This window comes from Pseudophryne corroboree, chromosome 5 (assembly GCF_028390025.1).
Source record: "Pseudophryne corroboree isolate aPseCor3 chromosome 5, aPseCor3.hap2, whole genome shotgun sequence".
Lineage (NCBI taxonomy): Eukaryota > Metazoa > Chordata > Amphibia > Anura > Myobatrachidae > Pseudophryne > Pseudophryne corroboree.
The window spans coordinates 585,367,847-585,387,188 of record NC_086448.1 but is presented as its reverse complement, the minus strand read 5'-3'; positions in this window follow the sequence as shown (position 1 = coordinate 585,387,188).

Genomic DNA, 19,342 nt, shown 5'->3' with positions numbered 1-19,342 from the left:
AAAATAAAGCCAGTTTGTGCAAGGGTCTCCAAATTACCTCTTTTTCCTGCCAGTATACATACAGACTGTCTGACATGAATACGTGGATGCTGTCACCGATATAATCCTCCACTATTCTTTCAACAGTGACAGCATCATATGCAGTGACAGTAGACATGTCAGTAATTGTTGGCAGCTCCTTCAGTCTGGATTAGATATCAAAACTTGCACCTGACTGCCCTGCATCACCGCCAGCGGGTGGGCTAGGAAATGTTATTATTTTTCTTGCAGCCCTAGTTGCGGGAGAAAATCAAGGAGGAGCTGTTGATGGGTCACGTTCCACTTGAGTTGACAATTTTCTCACCACCAGGTCTTTGCAGACTTGTGTCAGCTGGAAAGAGAGATACAACATAGGCTTTAAACCTAGGATCGAGTACAGTGGCCAAAATGTAGTGCTCCGATTTCAACAGATTGACAACCCTTGAATCCTGGCAAAGCATATTAAGGGCTCCATCCACAAGTCCCACATACTTAATGGAATCCTTCATTTTCTCCAGCTGCTTCTGCAAAGCCTGATGATGGGAATTACCTGACTCAAGCTGGCAGTGTCTGAACTGACTTCACATGTGGCAAGTTAGAAGGGTTGAAGACTCTTGCACAACATGGAAGTAATTCTCCACTGCGCATGAGTCAGGTGCATTCCCCCTCCTTTGCCTATATCATAGGTGGATGTGTAGGCTTGAATGGCCTTTTGCTTCCCCTCCATCCTCTGAAGCATATAGAGGGTTGAATTTCACCTTGTTGCCACTTCTTGCTTTAGGTGATGGCAGGGCAGGTTCAGGAGTGTTAGCTGGTGCTCCAGTCTTTGGCGCACAATCGCTGAATATTGAAAGTGGCCCACAATATTTTGGGCCACCGACAGCATCTCCTGCATTCCCCTGTTGTTTTTCAAAAAATTCTGCACCCCCAAATTGATTTTAAGTTAAAATCATGGGATGTGCTGGAATTTACCCACACAATATTGGTGGTGTTGTCCAATATCACAAATCCCCAGGAGAGTCTAAGTGGGGTAAGCCATTGTGCGATGATGTCCCTCAGTTTCCGTAAGAGGTTGTCAGCAGTGTGCCTCTTATAGAAACCGGTGATACACAGCATAGCCTGCCTATGAATGAGTTGGTGTTTGTGAGATGCTGCTGCTGGTGCAGCTGCTGTTGTTCTGCAGAAAGCAATACATCTACTCAGTGGGCTGTCACAGTTATGTAGTCCTTAGTTTGCCCTGCTCCACTTGTCCACATGTCCATGGTTAAGTGGACAGTGGGTACAACCGCATTTTTCAGGACACTGATGACACTTTTCTTAATGTCCCTGTACAGTCCGGGAATCGCTTGCCTAGTGAAGTGGAATCTAGATGGGATTTGGTACCGGGGACATAGTACGTCCTGTATAAATCCCACTGCACTAATTGTGGATACCGGATGCACCTCTAACACCAGCAGTTGTTATGGCCTCAGTGTTCTGCTTTACAACAGGGTGACTGCTGTTGTATTTCATCTTCCTCGCAAAAGACTTTTGGACAGTCAATTTCTTAGTTGAAGTAGTACAAATGATCTTCGGACTTCCTCTCTGGGATGATGGTCGACTTCCAGCAGCAACAACAGCAGCAGCAGTAGGTATACCACTTAAGGATCCTCTGGAGCAATCCAGGAAAGGAAAGGACTCGTCAGTCATGCCAGTGACATGGCCTTCAGGATTACTGACATTCATGACTGAGGAGGGAATTGACGTTAAGGAGGTTGGTGGTGTGGATTGCAGGAGTTTGGGTACAACAGGAAGAAGGGATTTAGGTGTCAGTGGACTGCTTAGGTTAATAGAATACAAAAGTTCACTTTGCGCTGTTATAAATAATTTAACGGCTGAAATGAGATGCGTGCAAACACATGTCTTTATATAGAGTATTATTTAATATATAATTTGCACCATGCAGTGCTAATTGACCCACAAATTTAATACACTATTAAAACATAAACAATACTAGGTCAGTTATACATCCTATTCTACTGCATACATTCCCCCAAATACTTAAAAAAAAAAAAAAATATATATATATATATATATATATATAAATTCTATAAATAATCTCAATATCAGCAACTGGACTTGGACTTGTGGTGCTCCTCCTTGCACTTGCAGGGGGCATGCAAATTATGGTAGGAGCCTCCTCTTTCCATATAGTCTTGGGAGTTCAGGCCTAGACATCACGACCTTGGACACACTTGGACTCTCCATGGGGATTTGTGATATCTCTGAACGCACAGTTGTTTTTTCCTCTGCTTTAACAAGCTTATTTATTTTTATTTTTTGAGAGGGAGGAGGTCTTCCATCTTCATGAGAAGTTGAAACACCAGTCATGAACATAGGCCAAGGCCTTAGCCTTTCCTTGCCACTTCATGTCGTGAATAGTATATTGCCAATTTTACGTTTCTCATCAGATAATTTCTTTTTTTTTCTAGTTATTAACTTTTGCTTCTTGGATTTTACATGCCCTCTATGACATTGGGCATCGGCCTTAGCAGACGACGTTGATGGAATTGCATCATCAATGTCATGACTAGTGACAGCAGCAGCTTCAGCACTAATACTAGGAACTGAAAGTGGTTCTTGATCTTCCACTATTAAATCCTCCAAATTTTTGTTATCCATTTCACAGGACAGCACCCCTTTATCATTGGAGCACAAAGATCAGTGCCCCTTTATTTTCCCAGCACCCCTGTAAGTTTACAGCATACAAGACAGGGCCAGGGTACTTTTATTTTATCAACAGCACTCCTGTATTTTTACAGCATAGAAGACATGGCCAGTGTACATTTATTTTCACTGCACCCATGAATTTTTACAGCATAAAAGACAGGGCCAGTGTACTTTTAATTTAACAACAGTACCCCTGTATTTTTACAGCATACAGGACAGGGCCAGTGTACTTTTATTATAACAACAGCACCCCTGTATTTTTACAGTATACAAGACAGGCCAGTGTACTTTTATTTTAACAACATCACCCCTGAATTTTTACAGCATACAAGACAGGGCCAGTGTACATTTATTTAAACTGCACCCTTGAATTTTTACAGCATACACGATAGAGCCAGTGTACATTTATTTTAAAAACAGCACCCCTGTATTTGGGCCAGTACACTTTTCTTTTAGCAACAGCACCCCTGTATCTTTACAACATACAGGGCAGGGCCAGTGTACTTTTATTTTAACAACAGCACCCCTGTATTTTTACAGCATACAGGACAGGGCCAGTGTACATTTATTTTCATAGCACCCCTGAATTTTTACAGTATTCAAGACAGGGCCAGTGTACATTTATTTTCATTACACCCCTGAAGTTTTACAGCATACAAGACTGAGTCAGTATACATTTATTTTCACAGCACCCCTGAATCTTTACAGCATACAAGACAGGGCAAGTGTACATTTATTTTCCCAGAACCCCAGAATGTTTACGGCACACAAGACAAGGCCAGCACCGCTGTATTTTAACAGCATACTGGAGGACATTTACAGCAAAGTGACAGCCAGGACAGCAACACCCATGTACAGCTGCAGCACCCCTAACAGCACATGAAACACCAGTGACAGTCAGGACAGAACCCCTAACATCACAGGGACACCACAGTGACAGTACAGCATCCCTAGAGAGCACACACTGACCCCTCCTGACACCACCACCCACAGATAAAGATGTTTGTCTCCCACACTCTCCAAGTCAGGAGTGAAAATGACGGCGACGTGTGGCTCTTTATATGGAGTCCAAAACCCGCAAGAATCCGACAGCGGGATTATGACATTTTGCCTTGTTCTGGGATCAACTTCCTGGCTCGGATCGTGAAGTTCAAGGGGGCCAAACCCAATCATCTCTAGTAATAGGACCTACAAAGATTGTTTAAGCACATGCTGTGATGTGTATTCAGCAGATGGGGTTACATTTTTTGAGCTTAGGAGATTTGACAAATTCTTAAACTTATTTTAATACATGCATGATACAGTTGTTCATTATATTTGTTTTGCAATTAATTATTGATTTAGTGTTGCAGACCTTCTAAAAGTGAAACACCATTTGTACACTGGGCCATGTAAACAACAGTAACCACATCTTTTTTGAGTTTAACAAACATGTAAATTTTGATACTAAAATGTTTTTATCAGTAGACATGGTTTAATTAAATACAATCAAATACATTGGCCATTAGCAATATGGACTTTAAGAAGTATTTTTTTAATTAAATTCCCAGCACACCCATCAGCATCTCACAGATGCCCCACATGCCAAGCAGAGGCTGATGAGGAGGAACAGCTAGTAAGCACATGCTCAAACTCTTAATCCAATATACAGTAGTAACATCAAATAATGTGTATATTTAAACATTTTGATAAGGTGAATCTGTGAAAAGAACACATATACATTAACATTGCACAATACACAATCAAGCCAAACAAAAACACAATTGACATATATATTAAAGGACACAATAGAATCTTTGTAGGGTTGTCAAGACACTCAGACTGCTGTATTGGTTCAAAACATTTGAGGTTTAAGACATTTTTGCACACAACAAACTTTAAAAAAATGCATTTAGAAAATAATATTTACCAACATGTCTATCATACTGTAGGTTCCAAGAAGCTATTGAAGCTGTGTCAGATTTGAATTCTGTAGTGGGGAAAGATGTGATGGTGTTATTGAATGTATTCTGTCACCCTAACAAAGCTAACTCCCCCACAGTGCTATCTTTCACACTCCTACGTACTAGCCCTTACCCCTCTTCTTGCCCAGCCAGACCTCAGCTATTTGCAAACTATGTCTCACTATCAGATTCAACAGCTGTTCCTGCTCACCACACAAGTGGGACAAATATCAACATTGAACAAAACGGGATGCCAATATCACTGCCACATGAATGCCCAAACAATTCATCTTTGAAGAATTGGTAATACATAGGATAAATACGAGTCTGAAACAACCATTTCCAAGGCACCTTGCTACTCATGCAGGAATCAAATAATTGCTTCCATGATAATTTTCTAAGATGAATTTACAAGCAAATGCCATTCGTGACTTTTAAGATACTATGCCCAATTAAGGCACACAACTTTTGGGATGTTTTCCTGAGCATTATAATAGTACATCAGCAGACAGCACCTCCAAAGCAGATACACTGGTGCCAATTCAATCCCAACAAACACCCGCACCAGAGGTGGGTCTCAACAGAACCTGGGTAGGGGTGCAGTTAGCCGGAGACAGTAAATTGTTTAATCTGTTTAAAAAAAAAATACATTTATAGTTTTTAGTTGAAATGGTTTATTTTTATTGGCCATGTTTTTTGTACACCTTTGTGCACTACAGTATTTTAGTAAAGTGCAATGCCATAGTTTTTTGGCAAAGTATAAACTTTTCACTAAACTAATCCCCTCCTGCGCTATATTCTTTGAGGAAGCCCCCATAAGAGGAGCGAAACGCGTCAGAAGCAGACCACTGGACCCTTGTACCAGCTTATTTGCACCCCCACAATATACCTTCATCCAGCAGCATCATTTGTGGAGCAAACGGAGATCGGGGGAATAACACCGTGACTGAGGTGTCTGCATACGGCACTTGGAGACGTGGACTCATAGAGCCTGGAAGACGGGTAAACTATCAGCACAGCAGGCGCCAGTGAAGCGCCGTTCCCGCAGCCCGAGACCGTCTCTCATGTCATTGGACTTTCCCGTGATACAACTACTGGTGCAGGCTACACGTAAGGCTCCAGTGTGGAGCGGCTATTTTTGCACAATATTATCTTCTTTGCTAAGTGGTAACAGATTGAGGATATCCAATATATAACAACGCATAAATTTGTTAACTACTACACGGGTGCAAATTACAGCTGGTCAATTACTTTTTTAATCCAATATATGGACTGATTTTTATTTATTTATTTTTTCAATATATTCTGTGCACAGAAGTTTATTTTAGATCCACCTCCTATAGTTAGGCAAGATATTTGTTAGTGATTTTATTTTGACCGGTCTATTAGTTTATTATATATATGTATTTATATGTATTAAAAAATATACAGAACATATGAAATCATCTATTTGTTTTTATTGAACTCTGAGCCATATCATACTATTTATATAGCGCAGGAGGGGATTAGTTTAGTGTCTTAGTGTTACCGGAGACTTTAAAGTGCCGGTTCTTTTTGACTTGTTTTACCCCAAGTCAAGCTCTCTCTTGCAGCTTGATTATACACTAATTGCAAAATAATTTGTATAGAAACTTCAATACCAGCAATTCAATCATCAGAATATGGTGATGATATATTAGCGCCTGGTTACATTTTTTGTATTGTTTCAAAGTATAAACTTTTCATGCATGTTGACTCTAACAGAAGTAAGTTATAGTTTAAAATAAAAATGTTATTTTAAATATTTGTGTTCTTATTGACTACCGAACAAATTTAGATAATTAGCATTTAAAGTATCCATGGGCAAGGTATATGTGTTTCCATTTTGGTTTATTTCATTTTTTGACATCTAAAAATGACCTACATATGTGTTCAGCCAATCCTTGCTGTGGGTTCGGCTATTCGCGGTAATGCATTTGTGATAAGTGAGCCCGCGAATGGACATGTGTGCTGTGGATGTGCGTGCACCCTACAGGAATGCATTGTGTGTACACACCCGTGACTATACATGCAAGACTGTTAATAGTAATAATTTTAAGTATATTTACTATGCATAATGGATTATATTGATTAATGTATGATTTTGTATTGTGAACATTCTATTTAATAATTGGCTAACTGCTCCTCACCTTCTGTTATGTGTACCAGTGGCCACTAGAGGCCGCCACACAGACCAAATGAAAATGAAAGTGATCATGCAAGATGTTACTGCTTCCTGATAATTACGTAAAACACTGATCTGTTTCACAGTTGCTGAATATGGAAATAGGGTGCTGGGGAGAGAGAGGGTGGGGGTAGGGTTAGGTTTTTGGTGTTTCAGTTGCGAATTATAACAATTTTCTTATTCAAAATTGTTTGATTTCCACTTACAGATACATTAATCTAACGCTGCTCCTCACCTCTGTGGTGTCACTGGCAGTCACTGGAGGGACACGGAAACACGCACACAACCCCTATATACACTGCACCACCACCATATTCTGCCCATATATACACACTGCACCCTCATACCCCTCCATATAGTGCCCCCTGTATCATACATCATAACCTGATCCTCTCCAGGAGGGACAGAATGTTCTGCTCCTGGACTTTTGTCTTAATTTATGATTACCAGCACCTTTTTTGAACCGACTAATGGAGAAGAGAGGTGATTCACCACAGGTGATGGCAATCATAAATCAAGAGGGAAGTCCAGGAGTAGAGCATTCTGGCCCTCCTGGAGAGGGTCATGTTGGAGGTATGCTGTATACAGGGCACCTCCCTCCTCAATATACTGCCCCCTCCATATATCGCATACTCTGCACCCCCTTCTCCATATACTATGCTGCTACCGCAGGTTACTTGCCATCCCAGGACTCAGCAACAAGTAGCAGCAGTAACCAGGAAATGGATATAGGAACCACTACATGGTCCTGCAGCACTCAGAGTGGAGGCAATGGGAACACATGGGGCCACTTACCAGCAGGGAAAGAAAGTGAATTGGTCCCGCAGGAATGGGTGAAACCCTCTGTGGGGTGGGCAGTGCGGTTACTGGAAGGAGGAGGGGTTGACATTGGGGCTTTAGATGGATGAAGAGGCAGATAATCATCTCAACTGCCTTATTTATACTGTGCACCAGTGGAGGAGTGGGGTCCTGTGCTTGCCCCTCCCACACCCCACACAGGCCATGCCCAGACCTCTCCCACAAGCTGCTGGTGGCTTCTGGTGTCCTCTGCCCCAGAATGGACAAGAGCTGTGTTGGTATTGGTGAGCTTACATGTGTCAGTACTAGTGTATATAGTGCAAGATCAATATAGCCTGCCCATTATAGATATACAGCATCTATATATATATATATATATATATATATATATATAATTATATAGCTAACGCTACACCCTCAGCATAACAGAGCCCCAGCTCCCAGCAGCAGGACTCATGGAAATCCGGCAGCTCCTATGTGAGTAGTGACCTTCCCACCCTACAATCTGGCTTAATTGCAGAGACATCACAAGGGGGATACGGGGTGTGTGGCAAGCACCCAGGTGTCACCTCCAAGGGGTGACACCAAAAAGAGCCACACTCACACCCGCACCCCCCTGCACTGACAGAAATATGTTATGACCGCACCACCGCTGCAGTGTCAGCCTGACACATAAGCGGGGAATGAAGAGGGCACTGCTGCAGAGAGCGAGTAACTCACTCTCTGTAGCGGCGTGGCCGCCGGTACCTGGACTGCTTCTTCGTAAGCTTGCATCTGTGCGTCCTCCCCTAGCTCCCAGCCCTCCTGTAAGGCGCGCACCCGCTCGTTGCCCAAAATGCGCAGACCTCACTCCGCCCCCCACTGCCTGCTCACTTCCACCTCCCACTTCCCGATGGCTGCACGCCCCCCCCTGTAACTCACTTCTGTCTCACACTGGTCATAGCAGTGCGGGGGTGGCTCGTCAAGGGAGGGCGGAGGAGTTGCTGCACAGGAAGTGAGCATGAGTCTGGTGGGAGGATGCTGCTACTGCTGCCCGGGCACTGCCTGACCTTTTTTTTACAGCCGGGCACACATGCTCTGCATTCGGGCACCTGGATGGAGGTGGTAGAGAATGATTGCTCACTCACTGCTGCTTAGGGACTGCCCAGAGAGGGTTACTGTGGATCTCACCTGATCCTCCTTCCTGATGGGGGGCCAGCCTATGGTTACACCTGAAGTACACCTGTAGAGACCCCTGGAACTGGTGACCCCACTCACCCTGCAGACCACCAGACCACTAGGACTAGCAGAGCTTCCCTCCAGGCACTAATGGGCAATCTATCATCCCTCCAATGTGAGTATGCGGCAGGTCCACTCTTTCAGAAAAAATATATCTGACTAAGTCAAACAAATGTATTTGATATTGAAAAGGCTTTTTGGGGTAATTTAAGACGACTTTAATGGTTGATTCTCCATGATGCACGGGGCAGCTACACAAATTCAAACAACATGCTTCTCCAAAATACCAAGATTTTAGTGGGCCTTAAGTTATAGGCTAATGCATTGCTACTAAGCAATTAAGTTTTCATATAACAAAAATTTCTTAACAGACCAGTTTACAAGGAAAAAATGTTTTAAAGCATGTGACTTTATGTTAACTTTCTGTAGAATCACCCAAATTTTTTTTGTTCAAATAATAATAATAAGCAATTATATTTAGTAAAATATTACTATGGATTCGGTGTGGTGTGGTGGGATACGGGAGGATCTCCATGGGGGATGACACCATGAGTTTCCCCACCAGGTGACACCAACCCTAGTGACGCCTCTGCCCTATTGTCTGTCATTTTGACAGGCTTTTAACTAGTACAAATATAATGGTTAATTTTGAAACAATTTGTGCATTGCTATTGGTATATGTAAATGTTTATGAATCAGATACAGGTGCCTTAATGCTGCCAAAACGAGGCTGAGGTACTATATCAGAAACTCCAAAAAACAGGGCACAGCTGTAAATCGAAAAATGCATAATAATCAATTAACGATACTATTAATGACACATTAAGTGTCATTGCTTACATTAAAATTTAGCTTTTAATCCTATCACTAATAAGATAAAATTTAGATACCACATAACATACAGTACATATAAAAATATTAAAGGTTGAAAAGATTAAATATGATGTAGCAAATGTGTAACTGTAAACTTGGTGGAATAGAAAAATTGTCAGGTAAGAAATACTTCCAATAAGGAAGAAGTCAAAGTATGTGTAAAAAATGGTGTCAGCTGAAGGCGTAAAATCACAACATAAATAATGAACTCCTATATGCGGTGAGTAATCTGAGACCAATCTGGAAGTTTGTTTCATAATTAGGAAAAAGGGGTCTTCCTTCCTTGATAAGAATTGAAAGTAGAGTGTGATGCTGAGAGTATAGACTTATACTGTCCAGTGTGTGGAAAATTGCAGTGGACACTGGATGAGATAGTAAGTGCCACCAGTCAGAGTGCTGATAATAAGATTCATAAATGGTGAATTAACTTTTAGTGAGTAAAAGACTGAGGGCCAAAAAAGAAGGAGACCATACACACTAGATGGGACTCCTTATAGCTGGATACACATGACATTTTGCAGGGAGGTTTGATCACTTATATCTACCGATACAGTTATAATAATTAACCCTTGCTGGTATCCTGTTTCCAAAATTTCTAGAAGAGTTATGATTTAGCTAGAGTTCTCCAAGATCCTTGGACAGTTTTCAACCCTCCAGGATCATGCACAATACTCTTGCAATGTAGTTGAAGTTGGGCTGTGAAGACATGATTTTCTATTTATTTATTTATTTATTTATTACTTATTTATTCTATGAAACACATCATCATGGCCCCGCTCCCTGTTTCATACAGCTGCAAAATGCTGCATTATGTTAAGGGGCAAAGACGTGATGATGCACTTCTCAGCGTAATGCACTTGCTTTACCTTCCATATGTACCATTGGGTTGGGTCAGGAGACCACCGGTCACCATACTGACACTGGGATCCTAGCTTTTAGATACCCGGCTGGTGGGAGGGAGTTACAACAAAGTCCCTTGCAGACTCAATGGTGAGCTGCGCTCACCACAGGTTATATTCCCACTCTATGGGTGTCGCGGACACCCACGAGTGAGAATAGTCCCTGTAGTCGGCATGCTGACTGTCGGGACTGTAAGGGGACAGGATTCCAGTGTTGGTATTGGTACCGGCAGTCTCCTGACCGCCAGTCACGTAACTACCTCCCGTACCATTAACTTCAAGTGTAAAAGTGTCAAGCAATGCATTTGTTAAGATAGACTGGTGCAGTATGTTCATCCTCACTTACTAAAGCTCATATTCCATTGTCAAATTTAAGTGACAATATTCAATTACCTTGTATTGTTTGTCAGTTATAGTAGTGTCAGACAGGCACATTTAACACTAGTGTTTTTCCAGCTGGAACAGCACAAGCTTTAAATGAGCTCAATTTCTTCTGTGCTGACACACTGAACTGAAGGAGGAGCACTCTTCCTCTGTCACAAGGGAGTGATTATGCTGGGAAGACAGAGGGACTCTACTTCACTGCAATGTGTCAGCATGAATGATTGATCATTATTAATGTAGCGGTAAAAGTGAATGTATGCCTTACTGTCAGTGAGTTTCTTCTGCCGCTCAACACAATTGTAGAATGATTGACAAGAAGTCCTGGCAGAGAAAATGGGCAGTGCACATCACCAATAGCTAATTCACTTTTAGAATTATATTGTTTTAAAAGTATTACTTTGCAATTTTCAAAGAAACTTCAGGTTTGATGCAGTGAACAGAATTTATCTAGATTCACGCAACTCTGCTTAATATATTATGTATATCAATATGATGTTATTTTGCATAATTAATAATTAATTTATCCCAACCAATAAATGCCAATAATTTCAAATAAGTTTGAATAAACCAAATGTCAAAATTAGTGATCCATTTTTTACGGACATTTGAGAAGTATCTAAAATAATAAAACAAAAACATGTTTGTTGATGCTGGTCCTATGCCCAGTAATTATGATACTTGTGCCTCTATGAAACTGGACAGGTAGGACACTCTAGGGAAGGGGTGGGCTAACGGGATCCAGTCTCTAGGTCAACAAGACTTAGGTTGACAGTGTCTAGGTCGACCACTATTGGTTGACAGTAAGTAAGTCGAGGTGGTTTCTAGGTTGACAGGGACTCTAGGTCGACATATACTAGGTCGACATGACAAAAGGTCGACATGAGGTTTTTGGGTTTTTTTAAAATATTTTTTACAAATTTTCATACTTTAAGATCCACGTGGACTACAATTGGGAGTGGTAACCTGTGCCGAGCGTAGCGGTAGTGGAGTGAGGCATCATGCCCTAATCATGGTGAGCAAAGTGAGCCATGTGAGGGAATACGGTGCACTAATTGGGTTTCCCCCTAACTCTATGAAGAAAATGACACCAAAAAAATGTAAAAAACTAATTTCGACCTTTTTTCATGTCAACCTAGTACATGTCGACCTAGAGTACCTATCGACCTAGAAACCATGTTGACCTACTTACTGTTGACAAATAGTGGTCAACCTAGTCACTGTCAACCTAAGTCTATCCTGTCTAACATACCACACCGGGGCTAACATAGACTGATTATAATAATGATGTGTTTGCGTATATTTTCAATGAAGTCACACCAGCCCAGACATGCATCATTGCATCATTGTATGTCAGGCTCTGTATCTTTTGCAGGTGCTTAAATATATGTACAATGATGATGATGACTATGACCTGTAACACTAGCTAGTTCCTTCTGATTGTATAATTTAACTCTGCAGCTGGTAGTGATTTATTTATAGCTCATTACAATATTATATAATTTAGCATCCATTTATTAATGTAAATATTTAGTTATATGCGGTCATACCAACACAGCACTGGAATTCTGTAAATAGTTACCTTTTTTTAACACAATGAATAAAGAATACGTATTACTCTATAAAATACATTTAAAAAATAAATGAACATTTCTACTTTGAACATTTATATTACAATAATGTTTGGCATGTCTTATTATGAATGGTTAGTGTACTGTGACCAGTAATTTTAAAATATTTACTGTAATCAACTATACTTGAAATTGTATAAACATTTAATAAACCCCTTAAGTACTGATGATGGCTTTTGTCCCCAGTTATACTAGATACCTGTAAGAGCTTACTGTAATTCAGGGGGTATAGCAAAGAAGAGCAAGTAACTGTGCACATGGAAAACTTCAAGATATGTTGCAATGTAAGCAGGACAAATACTTTCTACTTCTTCATGTAGTCCACAAATTCTGTTCAGCCCTATTCTTTAAACTGCAAATTATATTTGGGTTTAAAAACACCCCAATCAAATCTAAATCTCTCTGCACATTTTAAATCCACCTCATCTGCAATGCAAAATGGTTTTGCTCTACTCCGACTCAGAATTTTAATAAAAGCAAGAGTCAATAGTATGGCAGAAGGTCATCATTTCCATTGATAGCAAAAACATACAGTTCCAGTCTCAGGGCAAATGATAGGGCTATGCAATTATGCAATGACTTAAAAAAATGTTTCAAAGTCAATTTCTAGCAACACAGTGTATTGTTTGATGTACCAACCTCTACCAATCTGTTTTAAGCCATATAATGCTTTCTTAAGTAGGCATACTTTTCCTTCTGGATATAAAGTTTTATCATAGTGCCACCATTAATATGTGCCAAATAAAAATATAGTTAATATAATAGTAAGTCTTATAGTGCAAAAAAAGTAATTATTAATCCTAGGGCACTGTACCTTGGGATAGAGGAGAACAAGTATAAATGGTCATCCCTGTGAAATTGTCTATTAGTGTTATGAAATACCTGAATCCAATAAACTATTCATGTTCCATAGGATCAAATACATATGTGTGCACAAGGATAGTGGTTCTTCAGCTCTTGCTGGTGATTAAGGAGCAGGGCATTGGGTTTGCCTTCCATTTTGCAACTGCCAAACACCAAATGATCAGGATTGCTTATAATCATTACTGTCACCATCCCTTCTTGAAGTTTTTGTATTTTCTCGTACCCTAAATGTCCCAATTGCCTATGCCACAGTTCCATAGTTTGAGTCAGTAGCAGCCATTGCATAACACTGTTCAGTATCTAAGGCATTGGGTAGCAGTAGCAATTATTATCCATTTATTTTTGTGCACCATACACTTGCATTCAGCAAAGTTAATTTTGTAATTTTTCTTCTCAATGATACTGATGGCAATTAAGTTAGTTCCAAGGTTTGGTACAAATAACACTTCTTCCATATCTGTGACTACAGCTTGCCTTTGATTTTTAGGTTCACTGTAATTGTCCTGACATTAGATGATGTGAGGACTTGGACCCTGATTCATCAGACTGCAATGGGTTCACATTTGCTCATTGAGTTGAAACATTTTCATAGCAACTAAAATGTCTAGTAGCCTCAATGTCCATATACCAGCAGTCTCTCCTATGACTGTGTACTATGTTTAAAGTTGACTCACTTTTGTTATAATGCTTTTACTGTTTACCACTTTGGTATTTTAGTTTGAAGTCTAAAGCCTTGTACCCTACTTTGTGGCAAATAAACCATTTGTACTTTGTCATTTTAAAGTTAGTGTCCTTAGTATACAAGGCAGATGTTCCAGTAATATTGTCCACAGGTATCTGTTACTGTAGTTATAGTACAGACATGTCCTTACAGAACGTTGCCCTATTGCATACGCATCATGACAATATGTGAATTGTGGGAGGTCGGGTGTATGCATATGCTTGCACCTGTGATCCATATGCATTACATGGGAGACCCGCAGGTTCAAGCGTATGCAGCCTTCCATGGCATAGCATTCCCATGATACATGCACCCATTTATATGCATTACAGCAATGTTCTATAAGGACACATCTGTAATTTTGTCTTTACCATATTACTAGTTAATGCAGTGGTACATATTCGATTTCAATGCCACTACCATCAAAATCAAATTCTGGAATCAGGTTTTGCAACATAGCTATATTGACCTCTTCATCATCTACCTTGACTCTAATGGATGTCAAATGCTTATCAATGTATTCATTCATGTCCTTACATTCACTTAGTTTAGTCTTGTACATAGTGCATTTGAGGTTTATTCTTCTCATCTTCCTTTGTACTGTATATGCCTTCCAATTGCTAATGGAATACACTTGCTGTTCTACAGTTAAACCAATGTAATCAATGACTCCACTTCAGGATTTTGGTTGTCTACTAGATCAATCGTGACCTGCTATAGCTTCTCCTGCTTTAACTGCATTTCTATAGCGCATTTCCAATAGAGTAGTTTTCTGAGCCTTTCAAATATATGAAGCTCATACTTGCATTCAGAGTATACATTTTTTCACTTTCAATACAAATTTGTAATCCTGTCAATGTGTCCTTCACATCTGCAGTGTTGTGACCATAACTTATTGACAGATGCCTATAAGTTGGTAGGTGCACAGCAGATGTGAGTAAAGAGGTTAGTCCACACATTGATTCCAAATCAGAGATACAGGCAATATAAAATGCATAGCAGTCAATATGATAAGGTATTACTCTCCTGGGCTAAGTACTGTAGAGTAGTACCTCACTATAATGCTCCAGTAACACAGTGACAGGCTTGGGCATATGCAGACCCTGTTATCAAGTAAGCAACATGCACCTGCTGTTTAATGAGCCTGACCTTTAAGTCTGGTGACTTAGACATGTGATATTATTGTGGCTGATGAGTCATGCACAATAACACAGACTTGTTTGTTATTGTGGCTCATAAATCATGCACAATAATACTCAGTTAAGAGACAGCTCGTAGTGTTTAACCATTTAACTACATATCAACATAGTTGAAGTTCTCAGGTGCATTGTGATTAAGTATCTCTCAACATTTAGGGCCTGATGTTTGTAAGTTAAAGCAAAAAAGCAAGCAATGGAGAAAACCATGTTGTACTGCACGTGAGACAGATGTAACAGAGAGATTTTGATGTGGGTAGGATCTATTCAAACTGAAATCTAAATTGCAGTGTAAAAATAAAGTCACCTCTCAGTTCCCACTAGATCACTATATAACAAAAAAGGATCCTACCAATGCGGCCGATGCAAGGCTTGCAAATACATGACACCCAAACAATATTATACAGATAAATTTGGGAAGAAATGGACTATTCAAAATTTGATCAGTTGTACTACCATGGGTGTTGTATACCATCTTGAATGCCCATGTGGAAAGAGATATATTGGTAAAACCATACGTCCGCTAAAGGTACGGATCCTGGAGCACGCCAACAGCATTAAAAATACCAAACAAGACGCGAGGAGATTCAAAACATTAACACCAGTGGCCAAACACTTCCTACATTACCATGGATGTGAAACTGTCGGTTTAAACGCTTTTGGCATGCAAAATATACAACTGGGTATCAGGGGAGGTGACCTTGATAATAAACTGCTCAAATTAGAGACCAAGTTAATCTTCCTCATGGACAGTATGCAACCACTGGGCATGAACGAACACAACAGTTATTTGCCATTCCTCTAGGGATGCTGAGTGGGATAAGCACCATCACTTACCTTGTGAAGGAAAATTTTGGACATTTTTTGTTACTTTTTGGCTCTCTATCCCTAATTGATGGGGAAGCATAAAGGAAGTTCGTAGGTGTGACATGGGGAAGAATTTTTTGATTAAGGGTTGAGTGGACCTGTTCCCTGAGTAAGGGGGTTACAGACCCTTTCATCCCCAAAAGTATGAAGAATGTATTACACTTCATTAGATCCTGATTTAACATCTTGAAAATTGGACTATTAAAAGACTGTATGTCCTAACCTTGACGTAAATTATTGCTCTGTGATGAAGATTTATGATTTTATTGATCCCATAGGGTACTTCAGTGTAAATTATCCAGATGGGCCTACGATAAACTAGGTGACAAACAACAAGCAAAACAAATAATCCATATGTGATCCATTGGTTATCTATGTTGGAATAATGAGTATATAGGAGAAATTATACTTACCGTCTTGAACAGATACCTCGAATTTAAAAAGAGACAACTACACCAGGAATAATGGGGACAAGGAGGTATATGCAGATTTGGGAATAATATGGGAAAATACATCTGAGAAAATTAGGGATGTGTACATCCAATCATATTGAGAGGAATAGGTTTAATAGGTTCCTACGATACAAGATAAGGGATGCTACCATGGGATGAGATAGTAGGTATATTTATATACAACAGGTAGACTCAATATCTCTCAATTATAAGGTGGCTCAACATATTAAATGTATTATAATAATGAGATTGCTGGGAACTACTCCATGAATTAGTATTCTGTAGGACCACCTTCATAATATATTTATAAGTGTACAATTTGTATGCATATCACATATTTTTAATCACATTTGTTTGGAGGGTCACTATTAGATCAAATAATCATTATAATTTCACCATTTTCAGTTCACACACCAGATACTAAACACTCTTGGCCATGAAATATTTACATGACCATTATAAATAACATACAGTCACTATCTTATTTCCACTGTATTAAATTAAATTCTGACACAGACACACATAGTATACCACTTAGCTGTTTTTCACATTTTTATTGTTTATTTTATTCTCACATTGCACAGTTTGAGGTGTTCATTTTGTTGTTTTTCCTATTATGTGGTTGCCAATGACAACTGTTATACATCACTTTTCCAATACACACTCACCTTACTTACTAAGCATATTCAAGTTTATCTCTCATACTGGAAACACCGAGTATCCCTTTAATATTACTCTCAGGAACCTATTATTATGATTCCATTGGATCTAACCAGTCAGATGACTTGAACCGTAGCCCAGAATCAGAGACACAGATTTAACATTATGTCTATCTCTGGTGCACGTAATTTGGGCTCTCTGATAGGTTAATAGGTGTCACATGATTAGACTGAGCACAGTCCAAATCCCATTAACAGGAGACGCGACGTGATTGGATGGCCCAGTCATGTGACTGGGAATCTGCCCCGCGATTGGTGTATCTGTACTGTTAAATTAGGGCTATTGGAGGCATTCTGGTTAGCCCTGAAAAAAACTTAACTGTGAAACACGTGTCGGCGAGTCACACTGTGCTGCTGTGTATAATAACAATGTGCTAAATGTATTGTGTTGTTAGGAATAGAGCGAGATCTATACTAAAGCTGAGCTGGCTATTGTGAAGCCTCATGACACTGATGGAGCTCACAAGCTTTCCTGCACTGAGAGGATTATTTAACCACATATGACTCAGCAAGCTGCATGTACTAGCAACATTGTAGCAAGACTAAGATATACTGCTTAATGTAGCAGCTGAGACATCTCTACAGCACTGCTTGTTACTTTACAAGTATACTGCTTGTTACTTTACAAGTAGCAGTGTTTATGTGCTACTCAGGTTAAAGGCTGTTTATTTGATATATAGGTTTCCATCACACAGCTGATAATTACAAAACAGCTAGTTAGGATATACTGCTATTAACAGCTGATGGAGTGTTCCAGTGTACGGCATTAGTGCAATACTCAAACAACTCACTAAACCCTTTGCCTTACAGCTATGATCTATATTCCACTATAATAGTAGTGAATGTTGTGGAAAACTGTCAGTTTATATGCATTTTTGGACATTACAGTGTCCCTCATTAACAATATCACTAATGATCATTGTGATTACTCACTTAAAGTGATATTGATTTTATTAATTACCTGCTGTAAATCGACTGAGAACAGCTAATTATATTGAGATCACTAGTGAGGAGAAGCACTGATCTATAGCTGTATAAGCATATAAGTGAACATCAATTATCATTCACTTAAAGTGACACTGACTTCAGGTATTACCTGCTGTAAATTGATTAAGAACAGCCAATTACATTGAGATCACTAGTGAGGAGAAACACGGATTCATAGCTGTATAAGCATATGAATGCATATAAGTGAGGGGTCATAGCGCCCAAACAGATTATTCACTTAAAGGGATACTGACTTCAGATATTACCTGCTGTAAAATGATTGAGAACAGCTAATTACATTGAGATCACTAGTGAGGATAAACACTGACTCATAGCTGTACAAGCATATGATTGCACATAAGTGAGGGGTCACAGCGCCCAAACTGAAGGGGAGCTTTCTATTGGAATATTGCACTTTACAGTACCCTCAGTAAGCCTATCTAGTACAACTGATCAGTGACTTCAAAGCGCCATTGGGCACTCAGCCTAACAACACATATAATTTGATTCAAGGGTCATAGTACCTATAATATATTATATATGTGTAGCACTACACAGTTAGCACAGTGAGTGTTTTTATTCACAAATATCACACTTTGTTTTGTCAATTTATATGTTTTTGGTTTTAATATTTCACAGCTACAGGTTTTTTTAACAAATATACTCTAATAAAAGTTATATTTTATGTATCAATTTAATGTTTAAGTGCGCCACTTCAAGTCCAATCCTTCTCTGTTTCTTTTTGTGCATAACTATATATTGGCAACAATATATTCAGTGGCAGCACTCCCTATATAATTCAAATATCTGATATAGAATATAACTAGGGGTTTCCTTTGTTCTAATTTTGAACTTTTCTATAA